This window comes from Parus major, chromosome 7 (assembly GCF_001522545.3).
Source record: "Parus major isolate Abel chromosome 7, Parus_major1.1, whole genome shotgun sequence".
In the NCBI taxonomy this organism is placed as follows: Eukaryota; Metazoa; Chordata; class Aves; order Passeriformes; family Paridae; genus Parus; species Parus major.
The window spans coordinates 35,590,256-35,601,304 of NC_031776.1; the positions used below are offsets into that span (position 1 = coordinate 35,590,256).

The 11,049-nt window shown below is 42.8% G+C and overlaps 1 long non-coding RNA gene across 1 annotated transcript; it reads right to left on the reverse strand.

Moving 5' to 3' along the window:
- Positions 1 to 8,557: 8,557 nt before the first annotated feature.
- On the reverse strand, positions 8,558 to 10,035 carry LOC107207503. The gene is made up of 3 exons (XR_004498409.1): positions 9,945 to 10,035; positions 9,180 to 9,389; positions 8,558 to 8,879 (listed from the first exon to the last, which is right to left on the reverse strand). It is a non-coding gene; the product is annotated as an uncharacterized LOC107207503 (long non-coding RNA).
- Between the last annotated feature and the right edge of the window lie 1,014 nt (positions 10,036 to 11,049).

The window sequence follows — 11,049 nt, forward strand, 5'->3', positions numbered from 1 at the left end:
AAACACCAATTCTGGTCCATCTGGCACTGAAGAACTCACAGCAAAAGATTTACACTTGGCTTGTGCAAGGAAGAATCACAGAACCCCAGGATCACTGAGGTTAGGGAAGATCTCCAAGACTGAGTCCAACCTGTGACTGATCCTTGCAGATTAATGAGGTGACCCAGTGCCATTTTCCATTTTGCCTCATTGTTGGCTTGTTAATTCACAGCTAAATCCTCTTTATAGTGGGAGATCCTAATAATCTTCATTTATAGGGATTTATAAACTACTGGAGAAGAGTAGGATGTCCTAAGGTAGCAGGATTTACCAATCCACAGAGGATTTTCTGGGCAATGAAAAAAAATAAAAGTACAGAACTATCTGTTTTTTTCATCTTCCAGTGTGTAAATGTTGCAGCTCTGAATATCACATTAAAATATTGCCTAAATCCCTCTTTTAATTTCCTCACGTGTGGTAGTGACTTGCAAAACATTGCAGAATGTTCTGGAAAAAAATGAAAGTCTATCAAAGCATCTTCTGCTGGGATGGGGCTTAGCAGAACTCTTCCATAACAGACTGAGTTATGTTTTCTTCAAGCAAGTAATTGCCTTCATGTCTCATGATATGAACCACTGCAAATGATGTTCCTCCCCTGGATCCAGAGGCAGCTCACATTTATATCCCAATAAGCTCCTAATATTGAAGAAATGTGTTGGATTTCTCGTTTTGCATGGCAGCTGCAGCTCTCTCAGTCATTTTTATTAAAGAATATTTGCACATGTTGCCATCTCTGTCAGTTTAGACAATTTTTTTTGCAGTTTTGCAAAACAATTTCCCTCCCTGGGTCTCTGCACACATCAGAAAGGTTGATTGAGCTCATGTCTTGGTTTGAAAAGACAGGTGTCTGCTAAGGAAGGCAGGAGCCTCCCTTGAAATGGAAAAATGTAAATACACCTCCTTCTGAATTAATATCTTGAAATCAAGGGGCTCTCAGGCAAAGATATGGGAATAGGAATAACATGTCTGTACTAGGAAAATTAAAATAAAAATGCAGTAGGACAAAAAGGCACTGCAGAGCAGGGATCCTGCACAAAGGGGCAGTTTTCCTCTGGAGGTCTGGTGGTGTGGCTGGGTCTGGTCTCTCCTCTGGGAATGCAGTGGAGAACGGCTGCTGAGGTGTTCTGATCCTCAGATTGTATCCAGGTAGGAATGTTGGCTCCTCCCCCTGGGAATGCAGTGGGGAATGGTTGCCTGTGATGTTCTGATTCTCAGATTGTATCCAGGTAGGAATGTTGGCTCCTCCCCCTGGGCAGAGCATCTCCCAATGGCTGATGGAATTTCACCAGTCCTGCAGCAAGACTCGATGGCCCACGGCGAGCAGATTTCCCCCTGGCCAGAGGATGGGTCCTGGAAGGGATAAAGAGCGCGGCCCCAGCTGTTTTGAACAGCTGGTGATAGAACACAGACTGCTGGGAACATCTGGCATTGCAACCCAAGGCAGCTCAGCAAGTGGCCCTTTTGGACTGCCTGTTTCCTCTCAGTAAATCAGCCTGGGCAGGAGTTTCACAGAAAATTAGGGGCTTTGTTTTAAGAAAGTTCATTGTTCCTGTAGCCCTGCTCTCTTTTATTTCAGACAAACAGACTTTCCCTGGTTTGCTGGGATCGATGAGTGAGGGGATATATTGGGAAGTAGTGTGGGTTTGAAGTGGGATTTGCTTTGATATTTCTGTGCAAATCCATGTGATGGCTCACTGACTCATACAGCTGAAAATAGGTGGTGATATCAAGCCCAGAATTCTTTACAGATTTTTTTCCCCCCCCTTTTCTTGCTTAGCTAGCTGCTCTTCCAAAAAATTCAGGTCATTATTCAAATCTGTGCTTAGATTAAAACTCCAGATAGCATCACTCTTACTCATTGATGAATCACACTGGAGCAAATTTTGGTCCTACTGAACTCACTCCGTGTTGCCTTAGTCATAAGTTTGTTTGGCAAATCACATGTCATGTTCGAATTAAGCACTTGCTTAAATAAGATACTTTTAAAATACATTCAGGAAAGTTTGCACATAAAATTTATATAGATAAGATTTATATTGCAAACTTGTCAAAGCAAAACTAGAGAATGAAAAATTCTGTTAATTCTGAGTTAAGACATGAATTTATGTTGCCAGCAACAGACCTAAAGGGATTGCTGGACATACATGAAATTAGACTTGTTTTCTACAGTTTATTTATAAATTAATTTTAAATATTGTTTTTTGGGAGGCTTTGGAGTAGCAAATTCCCCCTGGATGTAGTGATGCCACCACCACCCACACTGCTCAGTGTCACCACAGCCTCTGCTCTGCCACTGCTGACACCAACTTGACCTTTCCCAAAGATTTTTTTACATTGCTTGATTCCTGTGCCAATATCAAATTTGTGCTGAATCTTTTAAATTGACACCATATGGCTCTTTATATTAACAGGGCCATTTTTCCCTGAATGAGGATAACAGGAATTTACTGAAATTATAATTTAAAGCTAAACACAAAATAGGCAATGTAAATAAAACTGTTTCCAAAAATAGTTAGAACAAAACAGCTGTGAAATTATATTGAAAGGAAGAGCAGGAGCTGAGGTGGGGATGGTTATAACAAATTATAGATTATCAATTTCATGGCAGATGGAAACAGGGTTTGCTTGGATGCATCCATAGCTCCAGCTCCTCCCTGCCTCATGCAGTGAAATGAGCCCTGTGAGAACTCACACGTTACAGGTATGGCTAAAAGAGGGGAAAAAAAAGGGGAATTTAATATATTCCATGCTCTGAATGATGATGTGTCCATGGGAATAGGCCAAATGCAGAAATGAGGTTGGCAAATTGCAATTTGGCAAATTGCAGCCAAACCACAGCAGCATCCATGGAACCATGATCCAGTTCCTGATGCCGCAGCAGCGAACGGCTCCGCTCCCATCCTGAGCTGAGGAAAAGGAAAAGCTCTGGAGGTGCTGCTCAAACATCACCAAGTCTCTCCCACAGGAATGGAGACCTGAGAGCTGCTCCTCAGGAAATTCATAACTCCATGGTGTGCCAAGACCTACAGCTCCTTGTTGTGGTTGTCCTGTCACGGGGAGAACCTGCTCCCTTTCCAGCAGAACAAACCTGGTTATTAAAGAGGTGCCAGCAGGAAAGGAAAGCTGGGCATGGAACCACAGCTTCCCAAGTTGGAATATTTTAATGTGTCCCCGGTGATGTGAGGTCACTGTTTGCTAAAGCTTGGTACCTTACAAGTGGAGTTTGGATAATCCACACAGGTTGGGATTACAAATCCTCACAGCTTTATGGATCATTTTCCTCAAATGGATTAACCTGTGGCTTCAGGAAAAGCTCACAAAATATCTGCGTGTTTAAAATCAAGAGAATTGTGCAAAAAAATTAATTAACAAGCAGCCACTGAATACTTGGGGGGAAATGGGAACGGATTAATTTGGGCTCCTTGAAAACCTATCTATTGCACTGGCATTTTTTTTCAATTGAAGAATGAAACTCTGATGCAATATTCCAATTATATAATGGCATTATTTTCCACTCCTTTATTTCTCCTTTGTTTCCAAGAATGATTAATTAGTGACACAGCTCAGGTACCTGCAGAAACATTACCAATGCCAGCCATTCTTTTGTCTTGGAAGATTTTTTTTCCTATACCTGGAATAGCCAGAAGCACCAATGCCTTTTTTTTGTAATCTCATAGGATTATTTAGGATTTCAGGGTTAGAAATTCCCATCACGCCTGTGACATTCCCTGATTTTCCTATGGATGTGGGATGGGCTGGTCCACAGAAATGGCCCCACGTGGTTTGGGCACCTCTTCAGTTCTCTTTGAAGCTTTCAGCTGCTCCTGCTCCTCTCTGCATTGGCTCTCCCATAAATCCTGCCTCTTCCCAAGGACCTGGCCTTCTGAAAGCTGGGTGTTTGCAGTGCCCTAAGAACCACAAATATTCCACAAGTATTCCAGAACCATGTAATTAATTTGATTGGAAAAGACCTCTGAGATCACTGAGTCCAACCTATGACTGATCACCACCTTGTCAACTCTCACATCCAGTCTTTCCCTAAGACCTCCAGGGATGGGGACTCCAAACCTCCCTGGGCAGCCCCTTCCAAGGTCCAATCACTCTTTCTGTGAAGAAATTCCTCCTCATGTCCAGCTAAACCTCTCCTGGCACAGCTTAAAATTTTGTCCTCTCATCCTGTCACTCCCTTGAGTAATCCATGATTTTTATTTTCAAGCTTCCAAGACTCACATGTGAAATCTGATTTGAAGGTATCACCATTCCCTCACTTTCACCAGTGCCCTCTCACCCTGTCTGCTCTACCTCATGGCCACAATTCAGTTCTCACTTTTCCCTCATTTCTTCCTTTTTTTCTTGGTGAAGTTCAGAGGAGTTTCATGAGCAGTTCCTGCTCTGTCCATGCTCTGGTCTGGGACACAAGGAACACACACTCCCAGGGATCCAGGGTCAGCCACAGCTTCTCTGGGCAATGAGTGCCAGGGCTTCCCCACCCTCACAGGGAACAATTCCTTCCCAATATCCCCCCTAACCCTGCCCTCTGGAAGTGAGAAGCCATTCCCCGTGTCCTATCACTCCAAGCCTTTGTCCAAAGTCCTTCTCCAGCTTCCAGAACAAACTCGCTGCTCCTCCTTCCACCGAGTTTCTTAACAAAAAGCACAAAAGTAGCTGCATGTGCCAAGGGGCAAAGCTGTCCCCTCTTTTCAGGGAGCATTGTGGAGTGTTTATTTGAGGAGAAATTCTGGAGCTGAGCACGGCTGTTCCTGAGGAAGCAGGAGCTGCTGTAAAGGTGTGACTCTCCTGGAGCAGCTCTTCAGAGCATTTGTGTATTTATGAAGATTTGGTTGTACCTGGAGCAGCAGATCTCAATGAACGGGGATGAATGGCAATTGGAAGTGGGAATACTGCATCAGCTTTGCTGTGACTGATGTCTGCACAGTAAAAGTGTCTTTTTTTACACAATTTTCTTAAAAAACCCTTTGACAAGGAAGTACAGCAAAGTGAAGCTTGAATACATCTTTAAATCTGCATGTTGATTGCATAACTCCCCACGACAGCTCCAAACTTCCTTTTGTTATTACAAATGTGTGCACAGAGCACTGCAAACATTGTCCCCACTCCTCCCTGCCAAGGAAACACTTTCATTTTCCTTTTGACTCTTCTTGCAGCCCAGCAAATATTTGTGTTTCTTGATGCACAGCAATGTTGCTGAGAGATCCTGGTTTTCCTGTGGAGGTTTTCAGCCCCATTTTGCAGGAAAATGGGGGGAGTACAGGTGACACTGCTCCCAGACAAGTGACAGGGAGCTTCCCTCTGATTTGCAGCACAGTCAGATAAAAGTAAAACCTTCTTTTCTAGGGAAACACCCCCTGACTCCAGTTGGCACCAGCAATTTGGGACAGGGGAATTGCTTCCAGGAGTGAGACCTGGGGTATTTTTGCACAGCAGGAAATGGTTCTCACAATGGTTCTACCCCAGCTGGGGAGATTTTTGGCGTTTTCAGGGTTTTTTCTGCGTGGAACATCAAATATTCCCACTCCAGTGGGTGCTGCCACTCCAGAGCGGCACAAAGCAATGACATCAACCTCAGAGAAAGGTGGGCAGGGAAAAGGTTGCCATTATGAATCAGAAAGAAAAATTTTTATATTCAGGCCATTAATCCAGAAAACAGCAATTGTCAAGGGGAGGTTGTTGGGGTTTTGTAGGTGAGCTTTTAAGTGGGCTTTTTTTTATATAAAAGGTACACTTGGTGTATTTCCTAATTTCTTGATTTTATCTTGTGGAAGGTGTTCTAGCCCATGGAATGAGGCTGGAATTAGATGACCTTTAAGGACCCTTCCAACCCAAACCATTCTGGAATTCTGTGATTTTTATGATTTTACAGTTGCCTGAAAATTTATTTTTAGAGTTTTGAATTTTATTTTTAGAGAGCACTTCTACCCTTGTGCTGGAATCCAGCAGAAATACAAGCTCTGAGGAGGAAAGGGAGCATCTCTTACTTCTGGGACAGAGTTTTCCAGGGTCCCCTTTGTAGCAAGTCCTTCATTCTGGCTTCTAAAATCTGAATAAAAATAAAATCAGTTTTCAATGCTCCATGAGTCTTACTTCGTTGATATTTTAAGTTGCAGGATGGGGGTTGCTTTAATTTTTTGACACAAGCTGGAGAGCTTCCAGCTCCTCAAAACACACTGATTAAAAAAAAAATAAAATAAAGAATTATCTTGTATTTGCCTTCTGAGGTGTGAGATTTTGGGATAAATTTGCATACATTTGTAAACTTGGTTTTCATGATTTTTCTCTGCTATGTTTTTCTAAGTAACAGTTGAGTAAATCTCTCTACTCTTGTTTTCCAACGTTAAAGGGCATAAATACCATCCTTATTATGTATTGATTTTAACAATACTGTTTTAGTTCCACTCATAATCATTATTTCCTTCACTGGTCATGGCATTGCAGAGTTAACTTTTTTCCTGGTGGTAAAACCCCAGATTTCTGTGGGTTTGAGCTGCATTCCTGCAGGTGCCCAATGGTTTTATTGATAATTCCAAACCAAATTCCTCTGGTTTCATATCTGCATTATTGTTAACTCACTTGTTGAATTGGGTTGTAAAAGAGCCCAGTCAAGAGTAGATTTATCTTTTGAGTCAGAATCCAAGATTTTATACCACAGGAAGCAGCTGCAGCAGGTTCCTTTAAAGAGCTCCCGATGCCTGTGGTAACCTCCACACACAAAGCACAATTCCCTTTCATTTTAAACCTATTTCTTGACACAAATAGTTTTGATATAAAACTCTCAAATCAGGAGCTTCCTGCTGCTTTTCATCATTGTCCCTTCCTGCTGTAATTTGGGGAATCTGCTATTTTCATAGCTGCCCTTTTATTTCGTTCTTTTTGGCGTTGGGCTTGAGATTTTAACTCCATTTTCAACTTTTATAATTTTCACTCAGAGGTTTAAATCTCCCAGGAAGCTATTCCATACTCGATTTCAGGGTTTGGCTGATAGGTTTGGGTGATCTTCAAGGGGAAGCTCCAGCTGCCAGTTCCCTAAACCCCTGGAATAATTGGAAATAGAAATGGTTGGGAATGATACATTAACTCTGAGCATTAGGCACTAAGCATGCTTGCTGGCTACTTTGATCAAGCTCTTTTTTTCCTGACAAAACCCCCTTTGAAATGAATAAGACAGAGGTTCCTTTCACTTCAATCAGAGTTCTCAGACACAGGGAGAAAGAAGGACTTCATAACCTTTAAAAAGACTCCCCTCGTCCATTCATGGATCTCCTGGAAAGCTCAGCACTTTCCCTTGTGCTGGAGTTACTAAGCCAGCTCCTGGATACTTTCAGACTTCCTTCTAGTGAGGATTTGCTTAAACATGAGATCAAACCCCTCTGTAAAGAGCTGGAATCTGGGATTTACAACAGCAGGAGCAGCAACACCGGGAATATTTGGTGATGTGGATTGTCAGCATTGCTTTCCTACTCGCACCTTCTGAGCCTGGCACGTTGCAGAAGATGATTCTTTGTACACTTCATATTTTGATTATTTGTGTGTATTTTCAGTCAAGCCATCAGCACCCTAAAAATTCCAGTTCTCTTTTAACACCTTGAATGAAGGTTTTGGACACCCAGCACTGTGCCTTGGCAGGGGATATTATCACTTCTGGAATCTCTGCTTCTGCACTCTGAGCTTTTTTTTTTTTTTAACTACTTTTTGTACTTAGAAGGTAACAACACACAGAGTAAAGAAGTAGTACATGCTCCTCTGCTGGATTGTGTTGCAATAATGTACACTGAGATAATTATCCATAAATTATGCTCTGGCTTGCAGATTAATGCAGTGAGATAGGGAGTATTAGGAAAAAAAAAACCCACCAAACCAACAAATAAACAGGATAAATCTGCAAAAAAGACCTCCAGAAATATCCCAGGCTTTAGGCAGCTATGGTGAGAACAAGGATTCCTTGTGTGAAATGTCACTATGGAGAAGCAGAACCAAAAGCAAGGACGTGATAAAGCCCCCGAGCCTATACAGCTCTGACATTTCCACTGATCTATATGTTTAAATAAAATTTGAGGATTTTTAGTCAATCCAGTGTTCAAATATGCATATTCAATTCCACTGTTTCTATGAAGATGAGTCAGAATTCAGCTATTGAACAAATAATTTCGTTTGAGACATTGTTTCATTGATTTGTGCGTGAAAAGTAAATTATTTTATCTACAGGTGAGTTACAGCTCATAATTTTTTTACAGCTGCAACTCTTCAGAAAACCTATAATATTTTACAAGAGGAAGAGATCAGATTATGTGCTTAAAAGATGGATGGTTCTGGCTTAAAGCTAAACTAATGCAAGCTGAAACTTTAGTTCTGCCCATGTTCAGCTCTGTGCAATGTCTTCTTTGACTACATAAAAAACCCCTTCTGTATCCTACAGGGCATCATTTAAAAAAAAATTGCATTGCTTGTAGAAATAAAATAATGGGATGAGTTTAGGACTAAGAGCCACCTGGAGGGTAAATATGTTTCATTTTTGTACTTTTTTTTATTTAAGCAGTGAAAAAGAGCAGAACATGCACACAAAGGAAAAAGGTTGTTATTATCTATTGTTCAGCTGTGCTGACTGAAAGGGGGAAAAAGTCTTCCAGCAGCGTGTAAAATGCCTGTTTGTCGCAGAAGCAGAAAGAGGAAAGTCGTGGTGTCTTTTATCTGCTGGAGGAAGTACTTGAGGAGGAACTGTGTGTTCCTCTCACAGGGATGTCACCTGTGCAGCTGGGCCTCAGCACTCCCAGGTGATGGCATCCAGGTGGAAAATGCAGCTCATGCAGGACGGTGTCACAATCACCCTGTGAAATGCCAACCCTCTGCTGCTGCCAATTCCTGAAGCGCTTTAGGGGCACCAAACACGTTTGGGGTGTGGGAAGTTTGGCTGCTTATAAAAGGGTGCTGAATTATAAATTCTAAGATTATCCATACAAATTTTAAATATTTACCTGTTAATTTGAATCTGAGGCAAGGATTGTCTATCTTATGAAATAAAAATACTCTAAGGGAATTATAAATAAGTCCAGTCTATCACAGTTTCGTTCTCTGTTCCTTTCCTTATATTTTTAAAGCTTCATTTGCTCACATGACTGAACACTTACCTGATGCTTTCATAGCATAATATAATTTCCAGATCTCTTTCCAAAGCTAATTTGGGTCTGTGGCTAATGAACACAATGTTCTTGCTGCTTCTTTTTCCCTCCTGTGTATTCCTGTGCTTTTTTCATCTTCCTTCTCTCTCTCTAGCTGACACGATTCTTTACTCTTCATTTTGTAAATCATGTGCTTGTCACGAACAGCAGTCCTATTTTCTATACAAAACCACATAAATAAAAAACACAACAGGTAACTAAAAATAAAAGGCAATTCAGAGAGTAAACCTAATTTTTTCTAATAAAAAAAAAATGGAATTATGTACAGTTGGCACAGTGATCCAAACAGTGAAGTTTTGAGTAAGAGTTTCAGTTTGTCTCAGAAGCTGTCACTGACAACTCCTGTGAGAGCTCTAAGGTGGAGGTGAGAGAAGCAGCTGCTTGGTCTCAGGGTGTCAAAATAAAATGGAAATGAGGAGATATTTGAGGTACTGAGGGTCTTTGATGAAGGGTTTTGCAGAATAATGTCAAACTATGCAGGAAGCTCTGGTTGGGCAGAAGACTGAGGCTCAGTCCAGGTGAGAATTTGGGATTACTAAATTCCAAGTTGCAGGACACTGCTCTTGATGGAAAGCATGATGAAGGAGTTTAGTAAACTCCTAAAACATGAGGAGTTCCACCTCATCATGAGGAAGAATTTTCCAGGAGGGTGGCAGAGTACAGGAACAGGTTCCCAGGGAGAGTGTGGAATCTCCAGAGTCATTCCAAACCCACCTGCTTTAAGTGATCCTGGTAGCACTGGATGGTCTCCAGAGGTCCCTTCCAACCCTAAATATTCTGTGATATAAAATAAAATAAAATAAAATAAAATAAAATAAAATAAAATAAAATAAAATAAAATAAAATAAAATAAAATAAAATAAAATAAAATAAAATAAAATAAAATAAAATAAAATAAAATAAAATAAAATAAAATAAAATAAAATAAAACTTTGCAGGCACAACTTTGTTTTCTGACATGTTGGTTTGTGTCAGCCCTCCTGATGTTTTCATGGCTGGAACACTTTAAGCCCACATTGACCAACAGGCTGAGGAGACAAACCCGCTGGTCTGTCCACAGAGTGGGGACACTGTGGGGACATTATCAGGAGACAGTGGGGGACACTGGGGGCAGAGTGGGGACACTGTGGGGACAGGGTGGGGAGATATTTCAGACACTGTAGGGTACTGTGAAAACACAGCGGGAACATTGTGGAGAACACGGTGTGGATGCTGTAGAAGAAACGGTGTGGACACTGTGGGGGACAAGGCAGGAACAATGTGGGACACTGTGGGGACTTTGTGGGGACACTGTGAGGAGACAGTGGGGACCCAGCCGGGACACTATGGGGATCATAGTGGGGAGACATTGGGAAGACACTGTGGGGACAATATAGGGACACCGTGGGGGCACGGCACGGAGACAGCAGGGACACTGTGGGGACACAGCGGAGGCACTAAGGGGACATTGTAGGCACACTGCTGGGGCATTGTAGGGACGCTGTGGGCACACAGCGGGCACAACACTGCAGGGACACCGTGGGGACACTTTGGGCACCCGGCAGGGACACTGTGGGATCACTGTGGGCTCACTCCGGCCGCTCGGCTCGCTCAGCTCCCGCCGCCCCCCTCAGGCTCCCTGAGGCTCCCTCAGCCTCCCGCCCTCGGCTGCGCGCGCAGCGCCGCTCCCGCCGCGCGGGCTGCCGGGAGGGCCGAGCGGCTGTGGTTAATGTCCGCCATGTTTGCCATGGCGCAGGGAGCGGACCGAGCGAGCCCGGCGCGGATCTAGGGCTGCGGGGCGTGCGCTGCGGGCTACGGGCGGCCCCGCCGGGAACTGCGC